This window comes from Parambassis ranga, chromosome 17 (assembly GCF_900634625.1).
Source record: "Parambassis ranga chromosome 17, fParRan2.1, whole genome shotgun sequence".
Lineage (NCBI taxonomy): Eukaryota > Metazoa > Chordata > Actinopteri > Ambassidae > Parambassis > Parambassis ranga.
In genome coordinates, this window is record NC_041037.1 from 10,169,157 (window position 1) to 10,186,572 (window position 17,416).

The window sequence follows — 17,416 nt, forward strand, 5'->3', positions numbered from 1 at the left end:
AGGGCTGTCCAAGTGTCCTCCTCCCTGGGCCTGGCTGAGAAAAGAAGGCTAATTTGTTGTCCCTGTTTTCCCAGGGAGGGGGGATGCAGCAGAAAGCAGGAGGGGGAAGAGAGGTTTGGGGTGGAGGGAGGGCAAGTAGAGAGAGAGAGAGAGAGAGAGTATATAGGGGTAAAGGGGTGTCCACCAGTTTTCAAAACAGACCGCCTAATATCAGTCTCCTCTCACTTTCTGCTGCCAATGGGTTTAAAGGTCCCCCTTTCTCCCCTTGTTCCTTCATCTTCTCTCACTTCTCCTATTCTTCTGCTACAACTCTTTGGGTCCGGAAACAATAGCGAGTCATGGCATCATGACTGCAAGATGTTTCAATTATGCCTTCAGGAAGGCGTTCACTTGCCTCTATGTGTGGTACTCTGTGTGTGAGTCGAACTTGTTGTTTTATACTTTACCTCTATTCATGACAGTTTTCTAACTGAAGATGAAATATACTGCCAGGCTGCAGTGGAGAGTGTAGATTTTGACTCTTACTAAGCAATCTAGATGTTTGATACTAAAGGATTCTTGACAACTCCTCACTTGTTGCCTCATTGGCCAATGGTTGCTCAAAGGATGACACCTAAAATGTTTCATAAATAAAATATACAGTTTCTGTGTGGGGTGTATTTTTTTTTACATTGCTCACTGATAAGCTGGTGTTTTCTTTAAGTCATTGTTGACAGGTCTCTTTCAGAGCCTGACTGACTCTCTGAAAGAGGGGCTTTCTATTGGAATAGCTACAAAGTATTTATTGCCCCTTTAAGAAGAGAAGCCATGAGCTTTCAATTTGATGGAGGTGTACGTGCGCATGTGACTGCGCCTGCTTACAAAGTTGTATTAGTTTGTGTATGTGTGTGGTGGCTCTTGTTTGAATAGACCATACAAATGGTTTTGTTGGTGGTACAAAACTTTTTGAGGCAGCATGTAAAGCACTCACCTTCTGTAAAGGCCATTCAGCTGCAAAAGACCCTAACGGTCATTGTATTGACCTGTGTGTATGTGTGTGTGTGAAGTGAAGTCTAAGCCCCTGAGGTTGTGTGTATATAAATGAATGCATAAAGTTGGGAGGTATGACAGTAGAGTCGCCTCTTCAGCTGGGCCAAATAGGATCTTATTTCAGGGGAGAAATTGAGCTTGTAAGGATGCATTGTAAGGATTTGTTGTTACCAAAAGTCATAGTGACAAAGGTACAGCACTACTTTACCCACAAGTATCAACATTAACTGTTACAGATGTATGAAAAACACAGTGTATCTAATAAGCAGCTAATATTAGCCAATCCCTGAATCCTAGCAAACCAAGAGGAGTAAATTTGGAGACAGAATTATCGCTTTTTACAGTCAGAATTGTCTCAAGGAACTGTACAGAAACCCAGAGTCTGAACCCCCTTACAAGCAACAGTGGCAAAGAAAAACTCCCCTTTAACAGGAAGAAACCTTGTGCAGGAAGGAGAACCATCCTGCTGATAGTCGGCTGGGCAAAGGATTGTTAATCTCTACAAAGCAGAAGAAGGATATACAAGTTTACCAAAGCACTTCCAAATTCCAAGAACTGGTGTGAGAGGTATTATCAGGAAGTTAAAAGAGTGAAACCGTGCAGAACAAGACTGACAGATAGGATAGGAAGAGGAACATTTTAAAGAAAAGAAAACTAGTGAGAAATTTGCAAGAACAACTGCTAAGATACTAGTGAATGCTTTAGCCAAGTCTACAACTGAAGTGTCAGAGAAGATGGTCATTAAAGTCCTGCACAGACTAAGAAAAACTTCTGCACAAAACCCTGACTTCATCCAACTGAAAATCTGTGGAGCGTACTGAAGACCAGGGTCCATGCCAGGAGGCCATCAAATCTCGAGAGACTGGCCAAATGAATGGGACTTTGTTACTTTTAATTTTGGGGTATTTTTGTAGTTATTTACATTATGCTTAATGAAAGAAGTATATTTAATGTTTCTGTTCCCCATATGTTGTTTGTTCTTTTTACAAAATTAGTGGGTTTCAATATGACTCAGAAAGACAGAATACATTCATGTGAAAGTGCACTAAACTGTGGTTACTCAGTGATAGGTCAAGCCTAAGCAGGTGATTTATAGAACTGATGCTGATAATGAAGCTAGATTAGTTGAATAAAACATGATGTTAAATCATAAACACTGAGAGTGGCACCTATTTAATGCCTTGGTGAATGTGTATTTGCAGTGTGCCTTTGTACCAGTGGGGGTCACTAAAGTCAACATTTTCAAATGTCTCATTGACAACATTTTCAACACCTCTTCAACAGTAACTGTCAGCGCTTTTCTTCTGGAAAAGTCATTTTTGATAGCAGCATCAAAAACAAAGTTGCGTATATTTGCATTAGATCTATTGTCTATTGTTTAAAATAACATGTGTCAGTAATTCCACTATAGCTCTGTTGAACATCGATTATATGTTTATTCATTTCGGGCTGGATACATATCTGCACATTCACTCAAACTTCCAGATGCATCATTTACCCAGAGTGCTGAGATGATACCTGCTGACCTACAGGAGGTTTCTCAGCTGTCAGGGAAATCCTCATGTGTCACACTCTGTTCTATGTTTAGCACCCATTCACAGCATTTGTCATGGCATGAGGGAAGAAATACGGACGTCTGGTAAGTTACGTAAAACTTGGGCTGACATTTTCTACAACAGAGACTATACAGACATCTCACATAGTCACAGGGGGTTTACGATAAAAAGAAGAGGAATAGAAACTTAATATAAAAGCAAGAGAAAATAACTGAAATCATGCCTTAAAGGTTACATTAATTGCATGATGTACGAGTAATGTCTGTAGACAAGATTATGTTTTCAAAGTGAATTTAAAGGATGATATTGATTTATTTTACCCTTAGCAGGCAGACAGACGTGGACTGAAAAGGTCATGCCCTCGGTCAACAGTAAATTACTATCATGATTTCCATGATTCATCTTGGAGGCCAGGAGGTGTGTTTGTTTCCGGCAATTTGTCAGTTCACATAGTGCAAATAGTCATATGTCATATAACTGTTGAGCTATTGCTTCCCCTAATAAGTTCACCTGAGGAAAGGCTGTCACTGATACCACTACAGCATATGCCTTTTTTTAGACCGGACATGCCTCTTCCTCTCTGATGTTCATAGTTACTGTTGCCATAACATCACCACCTACACAGAATGGCAGAGGAAGGTGACACACAGGCTGTCTCTTATTTCTATATAAAAAATTAATTGATTAAAAAAATATTCCTATATTATATAAATATATCAAATATATTTATATAAAGTGTGTAAAAGTCTTGATATGTAGTATAAATTAAAGTAAACAAGAGGTGACATTTTAATTCTGTCCAGTAGATGTCAGCGTAACACAAACATTTCAACACTTTGGAATCCACACACATCACAACATCAGACATGACAGACACATTTGGCTCTTCCCTTTACTCTCCCCCATGCTACAGGAACAGTTAAGAGCAAGGGCAGATGTTTTGTTTCTGGGTGAACAATAGAAATATTACACACAGCCAGGCCATGTTGTCAACTGATATACAAGCCATCTTAAACAGTGTTATGCTCGTCTGACAGATGTCATAAATTGCAGACCACAAAACAATCCTGTGTGTCACATGTCGCATTTACATGTTGCTTTAAAATGATGGCTGTTTAGCCAGGGTGTCTTCTCGGGTGTCTCTGGGGAGTTACTGCGATGCAAGGAGAGGAGACAAAAAAAGAGAAAGAAACGAGGATGTAGAAACTGAGAAATAGGAAGAGGGGGTTTTAATTTGTCACGAAAAAATCCCTTCATCTTGACCAGATCAAAAACCCATTCATATCTGCTGTGTCATCAGAGAATTCAGGTCAGACTGCTGTTCCACTTCAAATGTTCTTTTAATGATGGCTGATGGGAGACATCATTAAAACAAGAGCTGTGTGTAGTATTCTGTGTTCAGACTAAGACTGTATATATTATGGACCCTGATGTAAATCCCAGATTGCAAGAAGCTGCAAAGGAAAGACACAAAAAGACACAAAAGTATCAGATGTTTTTCAAAGAAAATGCTTCAGGCATTTTCTGTTCACCATGTAAATGTTGACTAGCTCTGGTCTGTAAAATAAAATGCTGTTTTCCATCCATTAGAGGGAGGTAATGTGCAAGAGGTCCTTTCCTTGTGAGTTTAAGCATCTTTTGTGAGTGCAGCTGTGTTGTTTGACCCTCCATCCATCTCATCCTGTCTGTCTCACTCCTTCCTCTATTGAACTGTAAGCCGATCCTGTTTATTAGCTTTGTAAATTAGCACGGTGATGTGACAGCGAGGTGCTGTGATTTGAAGAGAATATTGGATTTGTGACCATCAATACTCCTGTGTGCAAAGCCTGACTTGTTTGGCTGGTTCAATTCGCCCTGCTCCTCTGCAGCTCTCCATCCAAAAATGTGTTTTTATTCGCTCCAGTGGTCCAGAACCTGAAAGGACTGAGGAGCAACAACTGAGACCGTCTACTGTAAGACGATGCTGGTAAGCCTCATTCAGCTGCTAGCAACCAGCACAGAAACACACACAATACACCATCACAACACTATCTCTTTCATGTCATCCACTGCCTTCTCTTCATGTGTTTTAATGAGAGTGTAATGAACGTTGCTGGTGCTGCTGGCCTACATACACGGTTTGCCTTGCATGCTTAATCACACACATATTTAAATGAATATGTAACAGTTCACTGTTTCCATATATTGACCTGACAAGCAAAACATGCAGATGTAAACAAAGCCTTACCATTACATACAGACACTGACTGCATCATTTTACAGCAATCTCATATTATTATCATAATACATCTTTGCTTTGAAGTGGTATATGGAGATTACACTGCGATCACAGTAAGACTGGATAATATGAAACATGACACGAGGGACATGCCGTACACATATTAAGAGCAGATTTTCTCTGTGTGTACATAATGTTCATGGTTGTGAGAAAAGCAGATTATCTCAGTTCATCAGAGTTATAAGCACAATATCTTGGGCTTTTTGTCATTGCATGGGATCAAGTTATGTCCCAGAGTTACATCCTGGTGAGCGAAAAGAGCAAAAACCAAGCTGTTGTGTCATTGCGTCATTACTGTAACAGCCTCTTTCTTTGCTCTGCTGTGACCCTGCAGAATGATGGATGCAGGCAGTGCAAAGCTAAAATAGCAGCAAGTCACCCACTCTAGAGATTATCTCCAGCCCAGCAGGACAACTCAGAGGTAGCGCACACAGCTGATGTAGTCCAATGCCTCCCTGTTTTACATGCATCAACATAGGATTGATCTATCCCCGAGTCTTGGTCTGCTAGGAGACAGAACATGCCTGAAGTCGGGAATAGCAGTAGTTCTATTTCTGGCAGGCCCAAATTGGCAGTTTGGTAAAGTCCAGATGCGTTTATGCCTGAAGATTAATCTGCTGTGCTGTGATGCAATCAGTGATGCATTTGTCTGCATTTGTCTGACCTGCTTTATGTGAACTTTAATGTGTCAAATTCATCTTTTTCCTTTTGGCTTTTAATCTATTCATATCCTGCGTCAACGTCCTACATTTAGTTAAGCATTGTTCTATTCTGGTATCGTACACAGCAGCAGGCAAGGGATCCACAAGCAACAGTATACCGCACACACACACCACACACTGTGTCTGAACACTTACAGAACCTAAGCGCTGCAGATTTGTCAGGCAAAAATAGTAGAAAAGGTTGAGAAAGGAAGGCTTTGGTTCATTCTTGAGTGGATTTTCCATACACACACACACACAAAGAGAAAGTGGCCTAGTAACTAAATAAAGTCCAAGTGTGTATATTTTTGTGCTGTAGGCTATACAAATAGGCCTGAAGAGACATGGAATCATAATAAAGATGTACAGAGATGCTCATGAGGAAGAAAGTAGGACACTCAAAAGTGACTGAAATAACATCTAAAACCATCTTGTCTTCATAGTCCAGTAAAAAAGACGTCAGAGAAGTTCTCAGACTTTATAGCATTAGACAACATTACAAAGATGACCACTTGACAAGATGACTACTCATCATTCAGTCCATGGTCATCAACGACCTGTCCAACACCTGCTTTGTTCACCATCAGACTACTGCCTCTTCATTGTCTTCATACAAGACAACAAATTTAAGATAAATTCACATGGTGTAGTTTTAAGTAATAATGCTGAACCAATATCAAACAGTTCCTCTGTATTGACAGGAAGCAGTGGTTGCAGCTGCAGTGCAAAGTACAACAGCAAACAGGAAGTGAGTGATGTGTCTGGAAATTTCAGAGAATTTCACTACTTTATGGTTTAGACCGTGTCACCATCTGCAGCTGAGCCCTCAATTGTAATCATACTTGTGTTCCACCTGTGGAGATTTAATCTGACTAAACAACACTTTCTTCACATTTGTTCTGAATATGTCAGAAAAATAGATTTTTGTTGTAAAAACTCTGCATCTTCCTCTATTTTTCTCAATTTTACTCCCTTTCTGTGTCTAACACACACACAGACACAGAGAGTGGTGTGTAAAATTGATCACTATCAGCTGGCTGTGCTCTAGCCTGCTTTATTTTCTATTAGCCCACCACTGCAGCAGTGCGACTGGATTAGAGGCAGTGTGTTTGCAGCATATGTGTCAGTAAACTGTTTACAGGAAATGTATATATGTGTATGAGCATATTTAAATTACCATTAATGCTTTACAAAAAACAGCAGATTATGCCACACTATGTGATAGATTTAACGTGTTATTCAGTTAATGTTACAACATCCCCAATCTGGAGCTTGAATACATTACTGCCAAATCCTTTGTTGGATAACATTCACAGGTTTCTGGCAAACTGTGATAAAAGAGGCTACAATGCTTTTATTCTTTTCTTAACCTACATCCACTTCATGTTGACTCATTTTTCCCCCTGTGATTACATAATACAGCATGCAGTCATATTATCTGATGCTTTTCAACAGTTATGTTGTAAAGCTTTTTAACAGTGCTCTGGGGAGAATTCAGTCTGCCAAATGTCTAAATCAAAAAGTATTACTTTCATAATACACCATCTGTCATCATTTTCAGTTTTTTTGGAAGCATCCATTTGTTATTTTACATCCCAATCAGTAAACATTTAGCTTCACTGTGGAGTATTACGTATGGAATTTAATCAAAAAGGATGTGTAGTACCATCCTCTGGAGAATGTGCAGACTAGACCCTCCTATCTCTCCACCCTGTTTGTTGGCAAACCTCAGAGGATGTCTGAAACATAATAGCATTGATTTTAGTTTTATTTTTTGCTTACTTCAAGTCCCCCTTTAATTTAAGGGGTCAGGTTGTCTTGTGCATATCAACATGTGATAGACTAGAGTCCCAGATACATAAACCTCAGATTACAAATATATCTAGCATTTTTAAAATGAATCAGCATATTATTAGTTCCGTATTGTAGACAGTGTGTGTAGTTTTAAGAGGAAGCATTTGTTGCTATGTTTGAGTTCAGAGTGGAGGACCCAAATGCAGAGAACCAAATAGTCAAAATATCAAACAAAATGTGAACTTTAGTTAAACCCTCAAAAACTCCAAACAACCCAAAAGTCCAAAAAACAATCCAAAGACCAAACTAACCAAAGAACCAAAAAGTGACTGAAACTAACAAAGAATCAAACAAAACACACAAACACACACACACACACACACACACACACACAGAAGACACAGAAGACAACAGGTAACAACATAGGAAAATCACAAACAAAATCACCGGACAAACTGATAAAGACCAAAAAGAGCACAGGACATAAAAACAAGAGGGGTAACAAGACACAGGTGGGCCAGATAATCAAGAAGGAAGTAAAACAGATACACAGGGAAATGGGACTTTCAAAATAAAACAAGAACTACAATCTAAACAGGACAAAATAAACCAACCAGGAAAATACAAAATACACCAAAATAAGGGTTCCACAAGATATGAATGTCTGTTGATAGTAACTCAGATGAATATGTACACAGTGAAATAATAACTGTAAAAGGCACATTAGTTCAGAAAGGAACATGTCAGTGAAGGACACACACACACAAACACACACAACAGCAACTCAAACACTGCACTGTTTATCTCTGAGGAACAGACAGGTTTGCTAATATCCAGTCAGATACACATCTGAAGTGCAAACACACTCAGTAACCTGCCATAAAGCATGTTCACTTGAGCAACTTCACCTTTATCGAGGGGAAATTCACACCTACATCCTTCAAACCTAGATTTACCACATGTCCTAAATATTTGTCCAGCACGTATATAGTTTTCATGTATTTTTGCTAAACTTTTTGCTAATCTTTACATTATCCATAAATTTGCATAGATTTTTTCATGACGCTTAATATATACACTCTGTTTTGGACTGCTATCTCTTGATTACAGTTCCAACTTCATTGTTGTCTCCAGTGCATCTATGGGTACAATTACAGTAACTGACAGAAATAATGTAATTTCACCACTTGCAGTGGTGAAATTACATGTCAGATAAAAAGTTCACTGACAAACTGTAAAACAGTTTGGTGGACAGCTGCACAGTGCAATGCTGTTGTAAACTAAGCTTGAAGCTAAGGCTGATGATAGTAGAAATTATACAATTATAGATGGCTCTTAAAGTTACACACTGGTCCTTCAATTTTACTCATAGTTGATGAATCTAACTTGATTTACAACAAATAAACTACCACAAGTTTGCACACACACAATGACTCTGTGCGTGTGTGCATGTGTGTAATCAAAGCAACACATCAAAAACACAAAATGTCTCTGCACGCATGCGTTTTTTTTTTCCTAACATACACACACACACACCTCAAAAGACACAAGGATGTTTATAGTTCAGTTTTGGGCGTCTGCACTCTGTTTCCCTTCTAATCTCAATGTGTCCCTGCTGGCCTCTGATCTTTGACATTTTCTACATTCCAGCCATCTGCTGGTCTCTCATTTAGCTGGCAGCCCCTCAGCAGCACTAAACCAAACAGACTGATGGGTGCCTTCACGTTTATTTCTCTGTCTGTCTGGTCCCCAGGAAAGAAAGAAAAAAGAAAGAAAGAAAAAATGAAAGAAAGAAAGACAGACAGACAGACAAAAAGAAAGTCCCTCTTAGTCTTCACCACATACCATTACATGCAGTTAGAGCACCACAGAAAGTGATGAACAATCATGTGGTGGCACAATCACATGTCACTGGAGATTTATTTTATCTGAAACAGAGTTGCGTTGTGTCACAGCCGCAGACAAAGTGCCTTATCTGACACTATATAGCATGAAAGTGAGAGTCAGTGGGAGGAGTTTTAAAGGCTGAGGGGACAATAACTTTGAATGGGTTGCCACGCCACGCCACAGATAAACACAACAAAGAAGGAGTGGTGGGCAATGAAACACTGATGTATCATCAGACAGTTTTCCACACAGAAAGGTTACCGGTATGTTTGTTTCCTCTAATGTGTTAAAGGTGAAAGATGAATTGATGTGGCATAGTAGACAGGATGTTATACGGCCATACATGGTTTGATAGTTGCATCTGCAATTATTGTTTGTCACATGTTTATGATGGGAGTGCAAGTAACAATGAGACACAGGTGAGACACATTAGGGAGGAACAGGTAATCATCAGGAGGAGGGAGCACAAGAAGAAGGGGAAGACAAGACAAGTGAAAGGAGAGGGAGGTCAGTCATTTCAAAATAAAATACGGGAAATAATCCAAATACAACCAAACCCAAAATAAAAGCCCCAGCTCACAGCTGAAACCTCGACAATCATCTCATCTGTATGACAAACAGTCTGGTAATTATTGCTAGTAAGGCTCTTAAAGGTCGGGCTTTAGGGGAGTTTTTACACTGCAATAATCAAATGGCACATGTTTGATTTTGACAGACATTACACACCCTGACTAACACAAACAAACACACACACTGTCGAACAGCAGATAAATCCAACCACAGGATTATCACATGAAACACAGTCCGACTTCCTCTGTGCTGTTTATTGCAGCCAGCACACCCATTGTTGTAAATGAAAGTTTTATGCTCTTTTTTTGGTGGTGTTTTTGCATTTTTAAATTTACATAGTATGATGAGAAGTGAGAAAGTGAGAGAGACAGAAGAAGAGTGTCAGCAAAATGAGCAAAACAGAGAAAAAAAAGTCAGTATTTCGGGCATGAAAAAAAAACAGACTTTACAAGAATCACTGACAATGTTGTGAAATGCGTGAGACAAACTGAAAAGAAGAGTGAAAGATTAGGCAGAGGAGGGAGAGGAAGACAGGAAGGGGAAAGAAAGGGCTGGGGTTTCCTTGCCTCTCCCTTATGCAGTCTAATCAAGGTAATGACGCAGACACAGGAGATGATACCACACATGTGCGCACCACTTGTATGCACACACAAACGCAGTGCAGTGCAGATGCTCCAAACCTTACAGAGCATTTCGCAAACCGCCCACATCTGCTTCACTGCATCACTCTGTCCTCATGCTTTCTCCTTCCCCCTGGGCGAGTTCACTCACATCTCCCCGGGCCTCGTCATTCCTTCTCTTTCTTTTTCTTCCCCTTCCCTTTTATCCCTGCCTCTTAATCCTCAGCAACTCTTCATCTTTTCTCCCCATTACTGCATTCATTTATCTTTAATCAGCTCTCTATAAAAAACACTCCCGGCAAATGGATAGTGTGTGTGTGTGTGTGTCCTATGTGATACGCCAACATTAACTCTTACAAACTTGATGCTCAGAATTTACATCATTTATGTTTACCCCCTCATTGATAAATAATAAATATAAAAGGACAAAGGGGTGGTGAATTACACCATCCAGAATTAGTTTTTGTAAATTTAAAGTCATTTCAGGTAAATGTCTCCACAATGCCTCCCACCTTGAAAACAAGGTATGTATTAGTTGGCAGTGCCAGTAACACAGATCAAACTTTAACTAAAAAATTTAAATTTGAATATTTACACATTACACACTGTCATGTGTCAGCACAAGCTTCTAATGTAAGCAGACATTGATCACTTAGTTTCCACAAATGTATCAAATTTCCTATCAACAGCACATTCCATGAACATATATACATATATACAAGGGTGACAGACAGGTCATACGCACTGAATCTCATGCTGCGGTTGCGTAATGGAAATTATGTGTAGAGGCAGCCATCAGTGTGTCTGTGTGTGCACACTGCAACCACACACCCTGTCCTGTTGCTGTTTTGGGTGTGTCTGTGATAGATAGTTTTTGTGGTTCATGTCTCATAATCATGCTCATAATGTTGTTTCTCAGTAAGGTTACAGTAGGTTCAAAACAGAACAATCAAACATTGGCTTTAGAAGTGGCCTTAAACTTTTGTAAAAGCATTTTTCACTTGACTGCAGTTTGCAGCCTCACCACCATATCATTAAGGCCTTCACATTGGCCCTTTAAAGTTAAATAGGATCCCTAAAAACTGATGAAGTGAATACAGCACAAATACAATTGTATTGATAAACATCTTTCTTGAAATCCAACATTTCTTCTGACTTTATCTTGCAGGCAGCCTATCAGCAACATCAGGTCAATATTTTGGAACATGTGTGTGTATGTCTCTTCTTCCCGGTTTTTAATGCCTATCCTTAAAGGTAGGGTAGGAGATTTTGAAAACTCAGTGACAGTCAGCCAGATTTTGAAAGTAAACACACGCCCCGTTCTCTCGGAGCTCACCCCGAAGCCACGCCTCCCAACCAGTCTGTGACTTCGGCCATCATGCACGTACCTCCTTGGTGCGCGCAGAGCAGGAAGAGAGTGACAACCAGCCAACTATACGCGCAGGGGCGCCTCGTAGGATTGGCTGATGTAGCTTCCACAGATGATTAATATTCTTCGTTTTAAAGTGAAACTGCCGAACTAATCGGTTGCTATAGGATTATAAAGAGAAGTTCTCCTACCCTACCTTTAACCAGTAGATTAAAAACAAAAGTGAACCACAACAGCACTGAACAGCTCCTGGTGTCTGAGGGACTTGAACCTCTGACTCCTGAGTAAAGGTTCGCCACGTTGCACGTACCCCCCCCCCACTATTCCCAACCTACCTCTCTCCTTACTTGGACATTTGCAGCTGTAATGGCTCCATGTTTGGACACAATCACGTGTTCTGTTAGCATAAACAAAGCCATGTGTCTGACTTTCAGATTAGCAACCTTGACAGCAGCAGGTGATTTTGTTTTTTCCATGATGGCTATTGGAAGAAGCTTTTAACAGCCACTGAACTGAGACACTCCTTCTGTGAGAGTTCTCTGTATAGTATATATTATCGCAGTATTTCCTATCTGAGTATCTGCTCATCATTTCAGGTCATACAGCTGGACATCTTATCCCGAATTTTACACCATCTATTAAATAATACCCATTGGTCTGTGCTGGCCTACTGTACAGCTCACCTGCTACCCCCTTTGGCTCTAATCTCTTGCTTTTATTTGTGTATTCTAACAGGGTTAGGCAGGGTAGATTATGTGTTTACGTATGATCCTCAGTAATCACACAGAGCAGGCCCTTGTTTTCTTCATAATTCCATTTATGTAACATTAATGCATTAGTTAAATCTTATTCTCTTTCGCATGCTCCTCTTATCATGCCGTAGTTACCTGTCAAAAATGTTTTATTGGCTTTCTGACTGCACTGTGCTGCACTTCTTGGAATGAATTCAAAGCTGCCCTGATAAAATCAGAACACTACAAATCAGCCAAAGTAACGTTATATGTTGCACAGACTGTAATTCAAGAGGAATGTTTGGACATTTATGCTGTAAAATAGTATGAACAAGCAGGGGATTTCCAACTTAATATCCCCTTTTATGAAGAAATACTTTGTAAAAAAAAAAATACCGCATATGAGAAGTTATTCTATGAAACGACTACAGAGTGAGAGTTTTAGGTGAGGGCAGGTCATGCTGAAACTAAAACTTAGGCAAGGTATGAAAGTGTGTCCCAGGACTGAATGCTAACAGCTAGCATTTGATAGTTAAACATGCAAAATATTGTGTTGGTGAAATACAGGTTATAGTAGCTCAGTCCACTATCAAAGAATTTGACTGAGTTATGTTCTGAAGTCAACTTCTGACAGTCATTGTGTGGGAAACTGAGGCCATTTTTCTCTACACCATGTTTTTTTCTGGTAAATCTTACAACTTAAAATTAAGCTGTAATTAATAGTATACATCATTTAGAGTCTGTTAAAACTGTTATCAAGTCCCAAATCGAACAAATTTCCCCTGTTTATTATCATATGAATTATTGATCCACTTCAACAACACCAAGAGTGGGGCGGCTTTCAAGTGTAATGCATCCAATCAGTGTGATCAAAGACACCAATAGACATATCGGGCTCATGAAGAGAAAGTCTGTGACAAAAAATTCAAATTATGCAGACAGAAAAGTGCTGAATATGCACCATTAAAGAGGTGAGATACACACACACACGGGTGCTCTCATGTTCAAACGAGCAAGGCCATCCACATACACGCTAACCAGACATGGACGCGAGCGATGTCTGCATTTAAAACAGCCGTATCCTTCAGAAGTGTGCCAGAGAGTGTGCGAGAGAGAGAACAACAGCAGAGATTAACCAAGTGAAAAGAGGTTTCCCTCCTCCCTCCACACACACACACGTCTCTGAGCCCTGACCTTTGAAGGAAGGCGACAGATGGGTCTCTTTCTTTTGGCCAGGTCCCTGCTGACAGCTGTCCAGGATATGGGGAGGTGAGGTGGTATGTGTATTTGTGTATGTGTGTGTGTGTGTGTGTGTGTGGAGACGGTCAAAGGTCAAACATTCTGTAGAAGAAAGGACTGAAGCAAATTTATATGGACGTTTAGAAAGCACACACGTGCAGCCGGGCTGCAGCTCGCGCCTAATCTTGCATTCATGTAGATGCATCCATATTCATAAAGGTTTTTGTCTGCTTCTGTCTGCTCTTTTTCTGTTTGTCTGTCCATCTGCCTGCCTCCTTGACCCATCATTATTTCTCTCTCTAATCAGACTATTGTTTTGTCTCACACTAATCCGGCTCCCCTCCCCCCATCCTCGCGAAGGGGGCTGGGTAATGAAGCACTGCTTTGATTATCACACTTGAACACTGTAACTCATATGTGATTTGTTTCTTCTACTTGCAGGTCAGTCCAGTAATTCAGGATGTGTGGGGGGTTTCCCTTCTGTCCTGTCTGGACATGTCTGTGCATGTATGAGAGAGAGGGAGAGAGAGGGGGAGAGTTCAAAGAAGGAGGAATTTAAGCCTCTTTGGCAGAGCATCCACACTGAAGTTATCATAGACATGGTGTTTTCAGACCATTGCTCAAACTTTTTCACAAGTCTTATTAATAAAGTTAACCCTTTATTAATAATACCTGCTGGCTCATTTTCAGTGCTGTACCTTGTTTTTCAGGACAGTATAGGTATTTCATATATATGTATATACGGATGTATAAATATATATTAGCTATATATATAAAGGTTCTTTTCATAATTTGGTAGAGAAGGTTGTGTGGAAACTGGAGGTGATGGTGGTACATTCTATGACTCACAAATGTGGATAAATATGGGCTTACAATGGATATTATTCAAAGTCTAGTCACTGATTATTGAAACATTGGTGCACAAATATGTTGTAACAGGTATTATTATAGTGTCTATATATAGTACATATTATAGTGTTCCACAGAAAGGAGCTGCAGACATCTTCAGAAAGGTTATGCAGTTTGTTGATTTATTTCATTTTTATCTCTGTGGTGAGAAATACTTTCAAAGATATTTAACAGAGGAGAGGTGGTGTCAATTTGGTCACACCTGTGTAAAGGTTTGGAAAGGAACCATAAAACAATAAAGTAATGGTTCAAGTGCCTGCTTAGCTTGGCCTAAAAAAAACAACATTCAGTTTCATCTCCTAGAAACAAAACCCCACAATCATAAGGCCATAAAGTTAGGCTGGTTGATTGTTGGATGATTTCTCTACTAGACATGAATACCGTTTCCTCAGATACTGTGTGACTCTTTGTCATTGACTACAGAATTACAGGATTACATTAAGTTGTGACACATACCTCACATCAGTAAATACACTATATTACCAAAGATATTCGCTCACCCATCCAAATGATCAGAATCAGGTGTTCTAAACACTTGGCCTGGCCACAGGTGTATAAAATCAAGCACTTAGGCATGCAGACTGTTTTTACAAACATTTGTGAAAGAATGGGCCATTCTCAGGAGCTCAGTGAATTCCAGCGTGGAACTGTCATAGGATGCCATCTGTATAACAAATCCATTTCCTTGCTCCTAAATATTCCACAGTCAACTGACAGCTCTATCATAACGAAATGGAAGAGTTTGGGAACAACAGCAACTTAGCCATGAAGTGGTAGGCCACGTAAACTGACGGAGAGGGGTCAGCAGATGCTGAAGCGCACAGTGCAAAGAGGTCACCGACTTTCTTCACAGTCAATTGCTACAGAGCTCCAAACGCCATGTGACCTTCAGATTAGCCCAAGTACAGTACGCAGAGAGCTTCACAGAATGGGTTTCCATGGCCGAGCAGCTGCATCCAAGCCACACATCACCAAGTGCAATGCTCTGCACACAATAAACATGGCTTTGCCTCACAGCTGTTATGTTCACATTTTTATGTTTGGAGTTTCTTCTCTGGGTCATTGTCTTTTCACTGTTTTGAACATTTTAAAAACATTTTATAAATTCAGCCATTGTATTAGCAGCGTAAGCTCTATCAAAGTCAGATATCTTAACTGAGTTATAAAATGAGCCATTATATACAAGCAAAGATATGATAATAAAAATGAACTTGAAAATGATTCAAAGCTTCTTACACTGTGTCTAAATTTGAAATATATGAGGTATGTCTGTGGAGTTATATTTAAGAAGTTATTTGTGGAATCATAGCTTCTGCCCAAAGCTAACCACACAAATAAAATTCCCTAAACTGCAACTGAAAGTTTCTGGTGACACAGATCATTTTTTAAAACACAGGTGGGAGTAAAGCAGATTTAATCGAACATGAAGGATCTTTTTTTTTCTTTTTTTGGTAAATGTTGTGCATTCTTTTTATTTCTCACATTTCTAAATACAGCTCAGTCACACCACTTCCTGATTTCTGTTTACAGTCTAATGAAGAATTCTGTTTCCATGTGTTGCTCCTAAGCAAGCTACAGAAAAAAAAAACAACCACAAAAGACAACTTTTCTTTTACCAAACTTACAACAACAGATGAAGTTACATAATGCATGTGTGGCTGTAGCTTTTAGGGCACAGTAAATTATTACTCAGTTCTAAAGCTATACATTTTTTATGCCATTTTTAGCTGAGTTTTGCTTTTGAGGGCCAATTGGAATGAATACAAATTAGAATTTTTTACCAATAACCTAAATTATGAACTCAGTAACTCAGGAGCACCCTGAGGGAATTTCTTAAAGGATAAGCTAATTATAATTTGGTGGTTTAAAGTCACTGTGTGATCATGCTTTTGGCTGTATGAATTCAAGAATGCCTACACTTACTAATAGAAAGCCTCACAGACATGTTAAACAGGATATAGTTATCTAGTGATGACATTTTATATCAAATAAAAAGTCAATGGCCAACTTCACTGTGATATCTTATAAAACATAAAAGTTCATCTTTTAACCAAAGTTCAATGCTACTTAGACAACTTTTTCAGTTTCAGTTTTTTCACAGGACAGTACAGAGCTGAAAATTCTAGGTTTCATCTTGTTCTGCCTGTTCTCCTCCATGTGACCCAAGGCATACAATGGCACTTTAAATCTGCAGAACTGTTGAACATTCAGCAAACAGGTGATTCAACTGAGAGACACAAAGGTGGTCTCAGAGGTTTAGGAGTTTATGTAATGTAATGTCTGTGGATGTGTTTTATATATCTGTGTTCTGTGAGTGTGAAGGAGAGTGTCTGCTTGCCCACAGAACTGGATTTTTATTCAAGGGTACATCAACAGAAAGGTGTTACATAATGATAAAAAATAGAGAGTTGGCACTAAAGGCTTCTAGATAATAAGGCAGTACATTAATGTTCCTGCTGTAAAGAGCTGCTGCCTTGACATCTTCTTACAAAAGGGAACACAGTGAAAATGTAATATTTATCTTTTTTTTGTTCTAGTTTTTGGCACTTAGTTTGTTTAGGAAACATTCAAAGGCTGTTTGTGTCTCATAGAAAACTCTAGCTCAGTCAGTCATTTGAACACAAGAAGCCAAGTTGTTTTAGACAAGTCATAGATATTAACTGGCCTTGATCTGGTGCGAACACCCTTGAGGTCAGCCCCAACCTAGAAATCAATACCAGCCCCAGCCACACT